Raw genomic sequence first — 18,375 nt, 5'->3', positions numbered from 1 at the left:
AATTATTTTTTCAGTATCTATTTGGTACATGCATGGCTGTTTGACAGTGATAGGTTTAGTGGGTAGTTAGTGGTGTAACCAAATGCTACTGTGGAATTTGTTTACAGGTATAGCAAACATCCCTGAAGTAATACAACTTTACTGAAAGGTGTTGATATAGTGCACATGGTTCAACATTGGAATTAGTTATCAGTCTCTGTTCAGGTTTGGGGACTGATGCTGAAAAAAGAGAGACTTATATCTATCATTTAGGAATTGCACCATCTAGGGTCACTGACTGTTTAAAGACTTGGGGATGTAAAGATTACAGGACTCAGATTCACAGGAGCCTCCAATGTGATCAGGTAGCTACTTAAACCAGGGTGTCAGAAGTGCCAATGAAAACTTCTGCCTTTTAATGGGCCTCCAGTGAGATTATGTGATCTCTGAAACCTGGTGTCACCCCACTTGCCAGCTAATTCAATGAATATTGTTGTCACATACAGTGGGATAGACAGGGCTGGCCTCTCTGTCTGAGCTGCAGAATGAGTGCATAGATTTGGAACAAATCAAAGGTTTTAATGGGGATGTTCCATTTCTCAGGAAGCTTCGCTCAAACCCTAGTTTATCAGCTAAGTAGATAGCATGCTGTTCTCCAGGAAGGCTGTTTTGAAAATACTTCCTATCTTAGTGTCTGCTGTCATGATATTTAGGGGAATACTGTTTTTCAAGATACCTTTGCAAGTAAATTACTCATAACCATACACAGTTCCTGAAAGTTTCACTTCCAGGGAGATCATCTTAAGTTGGCAGCAGAAACCACACTATTTACTCTGGAGGGAGTAAGTGCTGTTCCATCTAGAAAGGAGTAAAAGCTTTCTGGCGATATGAGTATAGAACAAAGGTATAAGTTAGTGAATCACAAACAGACATGTCTTCTTTTTGTGGTGAACTCTACCACAAGCTGTTCCTGAGCTTCTGGGAAGAGAAGCTGGTGAACCCAAGCAGTTCAGTGCAGAACCAAGGTGACAAGTCATCCTGGGTATATAAGTTAGATAGGTATATTTCTGTGGTGCTGTTATTCTGTTAATAATGCATTGTCCTATTTCATTACTGTCAGACTTATTTGACATTTCTGACTTTAGACAATGTTCCCAGACTTATTTTGCAGGGAGCTCATTAAAATGTGTCTGCATGCCTGATATAGATTCTGCCCTGTATAATTTCATATATGCAATACTTCACCTTGTTGTCCTGGGGTGACTGTATGATACTGTATTCCCTATCACCTGCTCTATGCCCAGACATGAATCCTGTGCCTTTCTGTGCCTTTAAGGGAGAGGGGAGAGATCCGGTGGAATTCTTTCAGCACTGTGTTCAAAACAGATAAGCTCCCTGGCTTCTCCTGCCCGGCTACTCTGCTTCTGCAGCAGGGAAGAGAGTTACATTCCTTTTGCTTTTTAGCTAGTTTCTTGTTCATTAACTAAAGTATAGAGCCCTGGGACTTTGGCTTCTTCTTCTTCTCTTCTGGACTGTTCATCAACACCAGAACATCATCGGGAGATCCTACACACTTGCCCAGAGGGGCCCATGCTGAACCCCAGCTCCAGAGAGAAGAAAGCCACACCCACAAGGACTTTGAATTTTACCAGGTTCTCTCCACAGCAAGAGGTTTTATTATTTAGCATTATTCTTTTTCTTCCCTGTGCCTGCATGCACTTTACTTGTTAAATAAATAGGGTTTTTTTCACTTTCCTCTGAGTAATTTCTTCCCGAACCTGGTGGGGCAGGGGTGGCTGTAGCCTGCCTTCTATCAGGGGCTGTTCATTTTGGATGTTCCTCCGAATTTGTCTCAAACTGGGACACGTATTATTTAAATACATGACTTATTTTACAGCCCTTTTAAAAACTGCATACTACTTACAGAGAAGAGGATCATTCTCCAAGTTATTTTAAAACTAAAGAAATGAGCAGGAACAAAGAACCATTATAATTCTGTAGTACTTAAAATGTTAAAACCCCATAAAAATACACATCAATGAAAACATTACATAGTTATTTAATTTCTGTTTTCTGGCAGACACCCAGACAAAATATGGACAGTAATGTAACTGGAAACAAGTCTTAATTTTTAAGCACATCTTACACACAAAAAAAATATTAGCCATTCATTTCAAGCTGAGAAGACAGAATGGCAGAAGTTGGTGAAGTTGCAGGTTTGGTTTCCCTTTTAAAATCAGACCACATACAAGTGGTCTGATTTTAAAATACATACAAGTGTGCATTAAAATGAGTGCAAGTAAAACAGGTGGCGAAAGTCACAAGGTTCCACCATTTTTAAAGTCTGTGTAAATATCTATTCCATTTTTCTTGGTTAACCATAATATAAAAAATCAACTCTACTAATTAAAAGTAACTTAGAGCAAAGGGTTATAAACTGTATAAACTGTTTTGGAACTATAGAAGATCGAAATGCTTTTTCTGCTCAACTTTGTATGTTTTAAAGATAAGTGCAGAGTTCTAATCCAGAGTTTGGTCTGAATCCAAGATTTTGCAGAATAACAGGTAGTTCAGATTTGATTTTTCAGTTCAGTGCCTTTCCTAATTATAACTCAATAAATAACACCAATGAGCATACCACAGTAGTTTCCATGAGAATTTTCTGAAGGATGAGTATTCTCTGTGTCTTAGACCAAAACAAGGTGCAGCTATCTGAAAGGAACATTTGTTACAGTTAGAGTAAACCACTAAATTTTTCAGGGTTTTTATACATGTATTGCTTTAGAATAAAGAATACAATCAAATGTATTTCAGAATGTTACTTCCCCTCCCCCCCTTATTTTCTCTACTTAGAGAAAGAGTTTAAAACATAAAAATGTTTCTGAAACTTCTTCAAGGTCACAATGCACACTTTGTTTTTGTTTGGCAGCATAGCCTAAGATAAGACTCATGGAGTTTGCAAGCACTTAAATGGGCTTTTGAGGAAATCCTTTTTGAATGGGATTTCTAAAATTGGAAACATCTTGATCTCATTAACGCGGTAAATCAAAACAGTACTCAGACCTGCTATTACTCAAAGTTTTAATCATTGTTTCTAAATACATTCATATATATGACACAGTTGAAACCCAGTTTAAAAAGTAAGACTAGTACATGAGCAATGGAATGTGAACTAGATTTTTTAATTTGTTTTTTTTTTTTCACTGTTCTATCTGTAGGAAAAATTTTGTCGAAATTTGATGGTGTAAGAAGAAAGAAATGCTATCACAATTTCTATTCCATCTGTGTTCTTTTATGCCAACACCTACCCAACCTTCCTCATAAAACTTCATTTGGCAGGTAGCCTAGAAAAATAATGTTTTCAGGTTTAGACTCTTAACATTTTATTATTTATTTTTTTCATTTAAACATTATTGTTAAAGTGTATCATTGTATAAACTGGAAAACCCTGTTTTCATTATATACGATCTTGTCTGTCAGTAGAAAGTATTAACATAATATTGTCCCAGAATTCACTTATAGCTACAAGGGGAAACAAAATGATGTGTTGATAACAGATTAAGCATATAATACACAAGGCCTAAGGCTTTTACTCTCAGGAGACATTACATTTCCATGGCAATACCAGGATATAATATAAATAAATGAAGAGTTACAGTCTGCTAGTCAGGCATGTTGAATTGGATTTAAGGCATATTAACTACTTCTAGAGTAAGCAAATGAATATTGCTGATGGACTGAAAGAGATAGAGAAGGCATTCTAGGATTTGATACCGTTTAAGCTACTTACTCAAATATCCTGTAGTAAGACTGTATTTCTGAAGAAGGTTCAAGCCTATTTGAACTTTTGCTTTTTTTTTTTTAATTTTTATTTTGTGTTAAAGAATGTTTTCATAGAGTTCACAGAGAAAGCCATAGGGAACAAAAATAAAATGCCTTATATTTAAAATGTGAGTTCACAGAGGAAGACTGAAAAGGCACTTTTTCTGACTTGTGGCATCAGGGGAGTCAGTGCAACAGAAGCAGAGAAAGGCAGCTCAGAAGCAAGATAAAAAGCTCTGTTATAAAGAACAGACTAGAATGTTTGCCAGTAAGCCAGGTAGAAGGACTCATTTGTGTTGAAAATGTGATGACAGTTTTTACAGGAGCATTATTGAAGCAAGGACCATGGAATTTCCTGAGGAGCATTGAAATTTGCAAAGTCTCGGATAGGCCTGGCCCAAACCCTAAATGTTTCGAGAGATGTCCATCTTCAATTTCCAGTGGTCACTGTATTAAACAAAGGCTACAATAAATTAGAAAACTCTTAGACTAAACCACTTATCTGTATGGTTTGATTGATAAAGCTACATCAAATTGCTTTATTTCACGCTCTTCTGAAATTGGTAGGCATTGGATGACTTCTTTACATTTAAATAGTGCTGATTAGCCAGCTTACCTTAATAACTCTCTATGATAGTGACCACCTTATCTTGCCCTTTAATTTTAAAATTAATGAAGTAATCATTTATCCTGGTCTCTTTCTGTGTTCTGCCCAATTACTTTAGTGCTGAATGGTACTTTGCATTTTTGCTGGTCGATTAGTCCCATATCATGCTCTTTCTGGACTTTGTTCAACTGAGGGATAATTAAATAGTGTATTTTATAATCTTTATAACCTTGGCACATAAATTTCCTTTGCAAACAGTTCAATCTAATAGATAAATTAAAAAATTTAAATTTATCTTTAAAACTGGGACTTATTTTTGTTTGCTTCTGATTAAAGCATCTAACTTCAAACCATGTCAAATAACAATCTACCTTGAACTATTTCTTTTATTCTACACATAGATCCATATCTTGATTTTTACCCTTCAGGAAGCCATCCCTACACTGAAGATGCATGGAAAAGAGCTGTTACTTCTTGACTCCATATTGGGGCAGACTTTGAACTGCCTACAGAGAACTAAGAGGAATTTTGAAGCATCGAACTGACAGTGAATGAAGCAAATTTAACACTGGCTAGGTCACCACTGAAGGCTTGAAACTTACAAATGCAGTGCAGTCTGCTGTGGACTTTATGAAATAGGACTGCAGTGAGCTGTTTACAAAAGATTTGCACTATTAGGAGCCAGACTCTTTCTGCTTGCTTGGGCGGTCTCACAAGCTCTTTGTTTGCCCTTTATGGTCTGAATGAAAAGCAAATTTTAAAGCTTGATGGCATTTATTCAGAGGATGTTCTATACTGGGAAATGTGGCTGTTGTCTCTAGGAATGGTGAGGAGTTCTGTGAAGAAAGAGATTTGGTGCAAAAAGCAGAAAACATTTTAAAAATGCTAATAACATTTTCTTATTTCTTGAAGTTTTTCTTCATTTTTGTTTAATTGAATTCTTCCTAGATTCCAAGCATACAGAGCTGTCAGAGAGAAATTATGTTTATTGGGGAAATGGTGATGAGCTGCAAACACAGCAGGTTCAGAGATTAATAGGTTAAGGAGAACCCTCAATTGAATGCAGCCTACAATACATTCAGATGCTATTACATTCACATTTTAATAAGTACAAGGGATGTGACTGACATCTTCTGAATTTTCATGCATATGTGAATGTATATCACTGCACTGGCAGTACCTCTAAACCAAAGGCTGGACCTCTATTTAAATACTCTACTGCCATCTTAGTAAAGATGAAGTTTTGTAGATAACTTTTTTGTTTTTGTTTTTCACCAGAAAGTAGTGTCTCTATTAAAAAAGTGCTTATGTATTGAAATAAGTAGATGTGGAGTGGTTTTCATCATATATAATGTAAAGATTTAAGAGAAGAAATTCAGCATACCGTTGTGTTGAACATAATGGTTCAACAAATCATTTTGCATATGAATGAGGAAGTGCAAGAGCAAGTGCAAGTTCAAGTGCAAGAAGAAAGCAAGTGCATATTTCCTGTGAAGTCATAATTTCACTACTGTAGATACAAAAAATGCTGCTAGCAAGGATTTTCTTACTATTTTCTAAGTCCGTGAGAGACTTTTCTCTCTCACAGAAGAGGTAGCAGAGTTATGTAAACAACCAAGCCACCTGCAACCTTGAAAAGTCTTGTTTATGGTATAGTAGAAAAATATTTTGACAATGGATGTTTTAGGATTTTAGCCAATCACCCCAAGGGGTGACTGGTCCTTTATCCAATTAGACTATGAAGAAGAAAGTCTATAAAAGAGTTTGTAAAATAATTAATTAAATAAATCTTGCTTCACAATTCCTGCCTGCTGGATCTTCTCTCCTCCTCCTCCCTATGGCTGTGGGACACGGTGATATACCGTAGGAACCAGGCCTGCGGTAATACACTACCTTCCAGAAATTCATCAGTTTAAATCCTGGTCTTCTAAAGACAATTACAAAATTTTATTGACCTCAACAGAAGCAACCTTTTCTCTTTGCAGCTGGTGATGTGCTCTGAACTGTGAGTGAGACACTAAACCTTCTCCCTTACCATTGCTCTCGAGCATCTTTCTGGTTGACAAGGCTCAAAACGCTTTTAACTGATAGCAGCAAAGCACACACTAAAACACAGAGATGCACTAGTCCAGCAACCTCTTGCATAGCAGAGGTCATGGAATTTCATTAAGTCCTAACTGGATAAAACCTCTATCTTCCGGATGGCTTATTGCATATCTTTGGCAATCTATCTCATCTTCATTTAAAGACAGTGTACACTGGAGAATCCATAAATGCTGGACTGTATCAATCCTATGCGTTCTTCTAATTGCTGCAGCTGTTGCAGTTGTCTTTGAGTATAATTTACGCCCTGCACAGGCAATCTAAAGATACACAGAGCAACCTGGTCCTGTTCTAAAATCACTGTACATGACAGATAGCAATGATTATTTTATTATCATTTCATCAATCTAAATATTTCTTTCTGTAGCTCATTATCAATATATCCCAGAATTTGTTCATAATATAAAATTATGTTCAAAGGAAATATCTGACAAACCAGTTAATACCTCTCAATCATTCTGGATCAGGAACATTAATTCATAACTGGCAGACCTCCCAAGTCCATTTTTGCAATTTAAGCCAATCTATTTTCTTCCTCTGTCATTCATGATTTTTAACTGGAAATGATCTATTGGAAAAAAAGCAATATAGGTAGGTGTAGGTGAATATATTTAATTCAAAGGGAAAAAATGGAAGAAATAGATATGCAACTGTCATTTTTTTATTCTCAGAATGAATTGTCTTAAGGTATGTTAAAACAAATTTAAGAAGTATCTATATTATTATTGTCACCTATTGAAAAATTTAAGGTAAATAAAAAAGTAGCACTTGCAATTTACTCTTTCATTTTATAATTCAAATTGCTAAAGTAGAACCATGGAATCCAAGAATTACCCAGAAGTTTTCTTTGGATGGAATGTTTTGAACTCTTAGGCTGCTCAGGACCTATGCAGCTGAGCTTTGAAAACCCAGGAGGATAATTTTTCATCACCTATTTGGATAACTTGCCTCCAGGTCAGGTGGTTTTGTAAGAACTTAGTTCCTGAAGTTATAAACAATGCTTTTGACAGCCTACCTATTCTGCAGACACAGCTTTAGTTTTCCTTTATTGCAGTTTATTTGCTTTATAAAAAAGAAATATTTCTGAAAGGTGAGATCTGTTTATTCTAGAAAGAAGGACAAGAGGCACTTAGTACTGAACTACTGATATTACAGATACATTTTATAGATAATTTAATTTAAGTTGAAAATATTCCTTTCTTATGTATCCAGCAACTTGGTGCTCTTTCATTTATCTAATAAAAACAATTTAAAGATGCTGATTTTCTGCACTTAAATTGAATTGCAGTTTCTATTAGAAGCCATTTGGCATAGATTTTGAATGAAAAATGACTCATCTGTTAAAGAAAAAATGATGTTTATCACTATTTAACGTAGCACAATAGAAATGAATAATTGATACAACTGTATGTAAAATTGTAAAACTGATTGAATGTGTATATAGTATAACCTGTTTAGGAAAGTATAGTACTTACTACTTTTGTTTTATTGTGCTAAATTGTAAGACAGTATGTCTTAATAGTTGCAAACTATCAATAATCAAATTTTGGCAAATAACTAAAGCAGTAGAAATGTAAAAGTAGGTATTCAAATAAGGTTTTTTGCTCATTGATTTAGATCATGGTAAAGATCATTGAATTAAATAACAGCAGTTAAGTCTGTCTACCTTTGGAAATAGACCGAATATTTAAGAATACATTAATTTGTAGAGTACCATGCTAATGTCACTTGCTGAAGAAATCAGCTCTAGTCCAGGCATGTTCCACAGCGGAGCAGGAGATCATGGTGTACAGAGAGGGTTTCCTGAGTCAGGGAAAACCCAGAGGAGTGCTGAGACCTGCCAGGAGCCAGAAGCTTGCATGGGACAGGCTGGCAAGGACATGTGCAGGGCCAGGAATAACAGTGACCACCCCCACTCCCACAAAGCAAGCACCAGGGAGTGCAAGGGGCCAAGAATGCCATGAGAACAGTCAAATAGGTTATAGACTCAGACATTTGGCATGACAGTTACTGTGGGAGGGCGCTGCTCTGAAGTTTGGGCATTTCTCTGTCTGAGTGGAGACTTGAAGTCCACATAATCCAGTAGCTGGACACAATTCTTTGATTATCTGCACAGGTCAAGGGTGCTCAGCCTACCTGACCCTCAAGGCAGAATGGTGGGCACTGCTCTGGGAGCAAAGTCTGCAGCTCCAGCTGGACAGTCTGTGCTATCTACCCCAGCAGTGGCCAACACCTCCACTCAGATGGAGCTGCTGCAGGGAGAGTGTCTGCAGTGCAGACCTCAGACTGCAGAAAGTGCACAGACCTTTCTTCTGGCAGCAGACCTACCTGCAGAAGGTGTACCCAGGTGAAGGGCCTTCTGCAACAAGTGGCTGAGCTGCAGGAACTGGTGAGAAGGCTGTGTAACATCTGGGAGGCTGTGAAGGAGTTGAATAACTAGTTCCAAGCACTGGAACCAGAGCCGAGCAGTCACAAACTCCCCTACTGGCACACACAGAAGAGACGGGGGTCAGTACTGCAGAAGAACGGAGGCTTACAATGACAAGGACCTGCAGGAGGAAGAGACTTCCCCAAAAGCCTGAGGTACCGTTGCAGAACTGCTTCACCACTTTGCAAAGTGAAGAGGGAGAACCTGTGTCATCAGGAGAGGTGCTGGGGTTGAGTAAGGCAGCCCCATCTGCTCTCCATGTAACTGACAGCTGGTGCAAATAAGTAAAGATGATAAGGTAATAGTAGTAGGGGACTCTTCTGAGAGGTATCAGGCACTGACTTGCTGCCCTGACGCACTCTTTAGAGGCGAGCTGCTTACTGGGGACTCATATCAAGGATGTCACCCAAAGACCACGAAACTTCGCACAGCCCGCTGACTATTATCTGCTGCTGTTCTTTCCTGTGAGTGCCAGAGATACAGCTGGGAGCAGCCTGAGGAGTAGCAAGGATCACAGAACCCTGGGAGGGGAAATAAGGCACTCTGAAGCATAGATAGTTTTTCATCAATATTTCTGGTCGAAAATAATTTCTTTGAAAGGGCCATTTGAATCTGGCTAATCAACAAATGTTTACAGTTGCCACAGCCAGAGGTTCAGCTGCTTAGACCATGGGGCTTGCTTTGAGAAACCTGAGCTGCTGGGGGCAGATGGGGCCCATCTGTCAGAGAAGGGAAAGGGAATTTTTGGTCATAGGGTTGCTGGGCTTGTGAAGAGGGTTTTAAGTTAAAATTGCTGGGGAAAGGGAGCCTCAATCCATCCCATTCCTACCGGTTTGATGCCAGTTCCAGAATGAGATGCTCAGAGCCTGAAGAGGGTTTGCAGGTCATCAGGAGAGCACCTGAAGAGCAGCACAAAGGAATTCCAGCCACTCAGCCAGTAAGGCAGCTTCACTGGGACTCCTACACAAATGCCTTTATGCAAAGGCACACAGCATGGGGAATAAACAAGAGGAATTAGAGATGTGCACATGCCTACAGGGCTATGATCTTTTTGGCATCATGGAGATGTTCTGGGATGGTTCCTATGACTGAAGTGTTGGAATGGAAGAATACAGGATCTTTAGGATGGGCAGGCTGGGGAGATGGTGTGTCACCCTCTATGTCAATGACCAGCTGGAGTGCACAGAGTTTTGTCTGGGGATGGGTAAGGAGCCAGCTGAGAGCGTATGGGTGAGGATTAAGGGTAGAGCAGGGACAGGTGTTATTATAGAGGGGATCTGCTATAGACCACCCAACCAGGCAGACCAAGTAGATAAGGCCCTCTAGAGACAGATGGGAGCAACTGTATGTGCACAAACCCAGAGCCTCCTGGGGGACTTCAACCACCTGGATATCTGAGAGGGAAGGAGAACACAGCAGGGCACAAGCAATCTGGAAGGCTCCTGGAATGTGCTCATGTTAACTTCCCTTTCCAAGGGATAGAGCAGCCAACAAGGAGAGATGCTATGCTGGACCTTGCTCTCACCAACAAGGAGGGTTTGGCGGGGAATGTGAAGCTCAAGGGCATAAAATGAACATAATCAATGAACATAAAATGGTGGGGTTCAAGATCCTTAGGGCAGTGAGGAGCCCATCTAATGAATTTAATGTTGCGCAAGTCCTTGGAATCTGATGAGGCGGATCTACAGGTTCTGTGGGAACTGGTGGGTGGAGTGGCTAAGCCACTATCCTTCAAATTTCAGAAGTTGTGGCAGTGAAGTTCCCACTGACTGGAAAAGGGGAAACATAACCCCCAAATCCTCCTATAAAGAGAAAAAATTAAGACCCAGGGAACTATATGCCAGTGAGTCTCACCTCTGTGCCCAGCCAGATTGTGGAACAAATCCTGCTGGAAATTATGCAAAGGCACTTTAAAAATAAGGAGGTGGTTGGTGACAGCTAAAATGGCTTCACTAAAAGCAAATTGTGCCTGGCAGACTTGGTGGCCTTCTATGATGCAGATTACAGTGTTGGTGGAAGAGGGAAGAGGAAGAGATGTCATCTACGAGGACTCGTGCAGAACATTTGACACTGTTCCACATGACATCCTTGTCTCTAAATCAGGGAGAGTTGGGATTGTTCAGTCTGGAGAAGGCTCTGAGGAGACCTTAGAGCAGCCTTCCAGTACCTAAAGGGAACCTAAAAGAGAGTTGAAGAGGGCTTTTTTTATAAGGCCATGAGGGAATGGCTTTAAACAGAAAGACGGTCAGTTTAGATCAGATATTAGGAAGAAATTCTTTCCTGTGAAGGTGGTAAGGCACTGGAACAGGTTGCCCAGAGTAGATGTGGATGGCCCATCCCTGGATGTGTTCAAGGCCAGGTTGGATGAGCCACCTGATCTAGCGGGATGCTCTCTGCCCATATCAGGGAAGTTGGAACTAGATGATCTTTAAGGTTCTTTCCAACCAAATTCATTCTATGATTCTATGATTCTATGATTCTATGATTCTGACCAGATGAAAAATTATCCAAAATTATTGAGAAAACATCTTATGTCTGTGAGGACGCTAAAATACACAGAGGTAAAACAATTTATATGACATCATTTTTGGAAGTTACTTCATAGTTATTATCAGCCTTCTTTATCGTTTCACTTAGTCTGATGTAAATGCAATAATTTCTTTTACTGCATTCGTGTTAGCAATTGAGTTAAGAACCTGCCACAATTGCCATGCAATTTCAAAATAGTGGATCTCGATTAGTATCCTCACTCTGACAATAGATAGCGCCAGTACTTCAAAAAAAGTGATCAACAAAATCAGCCCCACACTCCAGCATGTTTAACAGATGTGCTACAAATCTGCCAGTGTAAGGTTAAATTTGTCAGGTCTATCATCACTGCAAATTGCTCTCCTCATCCAGCCAAATGTCTAGTCTTTCCCTGAATATTTGCTATCAGTCCTGGCTAGATGCAGCTGAAATGACTCAAGAAACTGTGCAGTCCTCCTTGCTGTGTGCCGCAAGGGAAGCGCACAGGGCAACAAAGGTGGGCCAAGGGGCTTTGGGTCTGTATCACCTTTGCTTCCTTCAAAAATGTATCAAATTTGCACTGGGTTTAGTGTGTCACAGACACAAATACTTGTAATCAGTTTGAGATTCCCTACATTTCAATGTCCTGCAGGTATCATTTGACAATGTGGTGTTCTTTTCCTTTTAAATGATGAAGCTTAGTCCTGGCTACCATTTTTTACCATACCCATTACTGTCATATTGCTTCTTGTTGACCATCTGTATAAAACCACCAGTCCCAAACTCATGATTTCCCTTTTTTGGCATCTTTCCATTCCTCAAATCACATTTAGTAAGTCAGAGCAGGGCCTTGGATTGCCCTTGGAAACACAACCCAGCACCCAGAAACTGGTTCCTTTGCTCCTCTAAGAAATTGGCAACCACTACATGAACAAATACAATTGTCTGGAGTCTCCATAAAGATTCGAATACATTGCATTTATCTCTTCTGCCTCTTTTACAGTTTCTGATTTTTCTACATACAATACTATCCCTTTGCTTTGCCAGAATTTAAGAAGTCCTGGTGCCTTTTTTATTCTCTACTCTTTTTTTGTCTCTAAAAGTCTTTAAAATCTCTAAAAGCTTGATACTGTGATATACTCAGTTTGTTTCCACAGCAAAAATCTAAGGTGAAAATGGAACTAACAGTCATTAATGTAGGAACACTTTTTAATCAAAGAGAAAAGGAAATACTTTCAAGGACAACCCTTTGTTTAAGGCCAATAATCGAATTTAGTGTGGATACTGCCGTTATGAAAGTAACAAATGAATCTGAGAGTCACTGTACTGTTCACTAACAGGGTTCTGAAAATAAAATAAAGCCTCTACAATGATCTGTCATCCTGCTTATGGCGTCATGGCTGCTTTACTTTTAACAATGATTTTTCTTCCTTTTTCCCTTCACAAAGTAAGCAGTTGATAGTTTATGCCTGCTGCCAGTAAGAATAAACTACCACCCACTTTGTTCGTGACAGCAGAAATCAACATTAAGCGGAAAGCGGCTGAGTACAGGATAACTGATCCCTTTCAAGGTTTCTTTACCTTATTTCCAGGTTGGTGCTGAGGGGTAAGGAATTGCCTCTTTTGAACAATTGTCACTACTTGACATCCTGGTTGGTAGTCTAGGGACCAGGCACAGAGAAAGGCTTGAATAAGCACTGAGTCTGAACTGACCTGCCATTAGACGTAATTTCTGCAGCAAAAACTGAAACACGCTCTTTGCAGGTGTGGGAAAAGTCACATTGCAGCAATTTCTGCTATTCTCTGAGCAAAAAAGGGATGCATATCAGACCTGTCAGTTCTAAAACCTTATTATAACTCAGTTCAAAACATAAAAAAAATTTCACTAATGTCCTTTCTTGCTGTTCCTAAAAAAATCTCCAACAACAAACCAAACCAAACCCACACAATGAAGATTTATTAGCCTGTCTCCACATCCTATTCAATATCTCAGGTTAGTACCTTCCCAGTAGAAGAATGTTTTCCTCACACAAATTGCTGAAAATAACCATACAAATTATCAGAGATCTGCTTTTGCGATATATTTGACCAGATGATTTCATCTGAGATTTTCCCTTTTGTTTTAAACAATTAATTAAAACATTTTTTGCAGACATGTTCACCATCACAAACTAACTGTACACATCTCTATTTAATCACTCTATTGTCATTTTAATAACTATTTAACTTACCTGTCACTGACCCCCAGACTCCACCTCTGTTAATGCTTTCATTTATACTATAATGCCAGGAAGATTCAACATTGAACTATTTCACCTGAACATTTCTTAGATCCACAGTGAAAAGAGGTTCCCATTCAAAGACTTACTAACAAAATACACAAGCAGTACTAAAGAAATTATTTCAAGGTCATGTAATTGGCTTATGTCTAAAACAAGAACAGGAAAAAAGTTCTGACCACTGTGTCAAACTGCTACATTTTCTGACATTACCACAATGGACCAGGGATATTTCAAATCTGCAGTTGTTTAAAAAAACCCATGTGGAAAGCAAATAACAAGTACTGCGGAGCACAGTGACACCAAAATACATATCACTTCAAAGGCTCTGAGTGATATGAATAACAGAAGGTTCTGCAAGCAATTCAAGCAATTATCATTATTGTACTTCTGCATATTTCAAGTGGATTTTACCAGTATTTTCTTTCTTTTTTTTTCTATTAATCTTTTCATGATGAAAAATGCTCTTACATTGTTTTTTCTAAGTGCAATTTACTTCATTACCAAAGTTAAGTGACAGCTACCCATGTGCTCTAGAAACACATACCAAAAGCAAAACTAAAACCATCCCAAGACTGAAGAAAACACCTTGTGAATATAATCTGAATGAAATTGTTTTAGAAAAACAATCATGCTGTCAATGTCTTAGATTAATTAAATCTTTCAGAAGACATTAAGAGAGAACAATTAAACTAGTAATTTCTTATTCACTCTTTAAAACTATTTCTGACTAGTATCACATCTTTAAGCAGCAGATATTTCACGTCTTCCAAAGTAAATTAGGTCCCTGTAACACCACACACCAAGTGAAAGTCTCTGGTGGTGGGAGTGTGACTGCCAGAGTGGCTCCTGAATGGTCAGACAGGAAAGATTCCTTAACAGTTTCTTTCACATCTCTCACTCTTCTGTTTCCAATACTGATGAATTCTAACCTATTTAGTTCAGAAACAATTCCATACATTTCAATATCCTTCCTATACCTCCCCACATTTCCAGTTCTACTACAGCATTTCTGAGATAAAGGATCATCACTGCATGCACTGGTCTAGGTGTGGGCTTAGCATGGTTTGTAAAATAGTATAATGATCTTTTCTGTTATGCTCAAGCTTGCAAATATTCTGAATATTTGTGTCCTTTTTGACAATAACAGAACACTGAACTAATGTTTTGAAGTAATTATCTATTATTTCTGATTAAAAAATCCCACCTAATTCAGAGACCATCCAGTCTTAAATATGAAATATTTCATTTTTTTTTTTCTGTCCACAGCCTGTTTGGTCTGTGATATGTTGCCTTAGTGCAGCTTGGGAAATGAATGGGAAGTATTTCATTAAAATTTGTGGAGCTTGACTGTATAATCTTTGAGAGAATGTCTCCTACTGGATGACATGGGTAGTGAGATAATTATGTATGTGAACAAGGATATCAGAGAGACCTCTACTACAAACAGAAAAAGTGCCACACACATTTATGACATTCTAAATAACTGCTTGGACCAGAACATTCACATGTAAATAAATACTCTAAATAAATGCAGAAAAATAGAGTAAATGGAAGAATCTGAGGTGTAAACAGCTAGCCAAGACAATAATTTAAAAAGCATAAAATAATTACAAAAAGCACATACAGTGAACAATAGAGGCTTAAAGACCTCAAGATCCATTAATCAGAATGGACAACTGTTGATTCTTTTAGCGTGACAGGGGATTTTGTTTTGGCAGAACAACTTCAGATAAAATGGAAACGGGAAATAAACAATCCTGTGTTTTAGGGGTACCATCTAATGTTAACTCCTTTTCAAACCTCTCACCTTTTTGATTGAATAGCACCAAACCAAATCCCCCTGGCTCGGGGAATACTGAGCACATAATGTTTCAGCTTCTGATGCTTTATTAATGTAATTAACCCACATGTGGGTTCAGCCATCTGACCTACACACATGAATTAAATAAGTTTTCCATCCCTACCAGTATCTAATAATCACATGAACAATAATACCCAGATTTCTGAGCTTTAGCAGTTGCAGAAGCCTCACCTATTATGTTGGCATCCTAGGTCTGCTAATTGTTGTTTTCTGACAATATGACAGCAGTGCTTAGGGAAGGAGAATTTTATTTGCCTAGAAAACAAAGGAGATTTCAAAGCAGACTTGTACCTTGTGTTGCATACAACAGGCCCACAGCTACTTTTTTCTGTCAGTAGTGTATGAGTCCTTCACAAAACCATGTATTTCTCACAGAGGAACAAAAAACCTCAGCCTGAAGCAAAGTAGATGGAAAAGGAGATGGAATTTTTTTTTTAAATTGACATATGTGATCATTACTGAGCATACCATCCAGTGCAAGAAATGAGGAGCATGAAGGAAGTAATAAATATATTTCCTATTTCTTTGTTTGATACAATTACCTTAACCACTAACAGAAAACACAGGATTATTTCAGCTCTGTAGATTAGATAAATCAGAAGCTCACCCTCCAAGAATTGTGTTATCTTCTTAATTAGGACATGAGTCAGTTTGGGAAAAAAACCATAATTGCTTCCAAAACACTGCAAATTTTGTTAAAATAATAAATGTTAGAAGTGGAAGAAAGCCATAATTTATCTCTTTTCAGGTACCAATATTATATAGCCTAATGCTAATATGAAATGAAAGCTAAGTATCTATTTTTAATTTTTCTGAATTTGAAAGCTTTTCAGACAATATTTGGCACTTTTCTTCTGAAGATGCAATGGGCATGGGTTTTATGTATCACAGAGCAGGCAGATTTCAAGCTCTTAAATTTAATTACATGGGCACCAATGCGTGCATCTAAGACAGTTTTTGAAGTTGTTCTTCTATATACTAGTTTCTAGTAAAGAAACTGAAGAAAAAATATTGTATATTAAAATTATATTACTTAATAATAGCAAAATTATAATTAAGCATACATTTAATATGCTACTATGGTTCATTTAGAATATGTTGTTGTTGTTATTATTATCAATCTGTAAGCTACACAACTTGCTTTTTAAAGGTGTATTTACATATTCTTTCTAATCCGAATAATGATGGAGCTCCAGAACTAGCAAACAAAGTACCAAAGGTTTTGAAATTCTTTATTTTTGAGGATGGCAGCAATGCTCCATAATTTGAGGCAGCATTTACTTTAAGAGTGTTCTCAATAACTTATTTAAGTTAATTATTTCCAGGCATAGTGAGCTCATTTCAAATTTTTAAAAACCTAAAATTTGAAGTTAGAAAGAAAGTACAAGCCAGTAGGATATAGTTATAAAACATTCCTAAATAGCTTGTAACAGGGATCAATCTGTGATTGGTATAATACAAAATTTTTCAAGTATCTTGAATAGGAAACTGGACTCTAGATTCTCTTTATCTCAATTGCATGTTGGTTTTCATTTCTATCTTTTTCTTTCACTTGTTTTCCCATTTTTCTCACATACTTCTGCTTGCATTCATCTGCGTTCAAAACAAAGCAGGGTTTTTCCCTCAAAGTCTGATAGGATGTATCATACGTTAGCACAAATTCCCAGAAACCCTCTAATAGTAGCATTTTTACTGTGTTATGGATGACCGAAGCAGTAGGGATCAAGTATTTTTCACTGACCATTTCAGTTTGGGTAATGGTGTTGCTGACCAGCAGGTGACGTCTCTTGCTGTTTCTCTTAGTGGCCAATATGTTTCTTTTCCTCTTGTACCTACAGAAAAATAAATCTGGAGTTTTTTGTGGTGAGTCCACTTTGGAACATAAACAGAACTACAAAATGATAATTTAGCTTTTTTACACTTTTCTTTTTTTGATAACACAAAGAAATAGCTTGTGTCCTGTTTCCCTGCATTTAATATTCTTCAAAATTCAGTATTGTTGAAAATTCAGCATTCTTGAAATTCACAACTACAGAAATGAAACATTTGATCTAAAAAATAGAATTGCCTAAAATCTTATGAATTTACACTTCAATGTAATCCTCCAGTTTTTAAATAGTTGAGTTCATTATTCTTTCTTTTAAAAACTGTGTTAATATCTCAATATTTTTCATTGCATGTAACTTGTATTGATGCAAACCAAGCAAAATTATTTTAAAAAATCTAAAAAACAATCCTGTTGTGACTTAGGTGAGATTGAGTTTCAGCAGAGCTTAAGTACTGCACAATGCCTAGTGCACTGTTATGTGACAGTAGTTTTCTGATCAATTCTGAAGTGGCCCACCAAGCACAGCTTGCAGAAAAATTTTCATGAAGCAGCAGGGTGCAATACTCCCTCACCACTTCTGTTGATTTCATAATATTATTCTTCAGGTATTCTTTCTCAAAGTTTTAATGATGTGCCTGCCAAGCTTAAATACATTAAGACTGGAAGACGAACATTTTCATTATCATATTCTAAATGTGAATCAAATGTACTCATCTTAAAGTAGCTGATTTGGACAGTATTCTCCCAAAAAGAATGAAATGTATACACAAGTTAGCTTCCTGCAGCACTGACATTTTTTAAGACAAAATTTAGTTATTTTCAAGAAAACTTAGTTTTCCTTAATACCTCCATTCATCAAACCTGCTAATTTTCAGTTTCACAAAGTTCTATGTGTCTAACTCACCTCTCACTTCTAATTATTTTACATACATCATTAGGAATGATTATATGGACAAC

The sequence above is a fragment of the Corvus hawaiiensis genome, chromosome 26 (genome assembly GCF_020740725.1).
Source record: "Corvus hawaiiensis isolate bCorHaw1 chromosome 26, bCorHaw1.pri.cur, whole genome shotgun sequence".
Classification (NCBI taxonomy): domain Eukaryota; kingdom Metazoa; phylum Chordata; class Aves; order Passeriformes; family Corvidae; genus Corvus; species Corvus hawaiiensis.
This window is presented reverse-complemented; position numbering follows the sequence as displayed.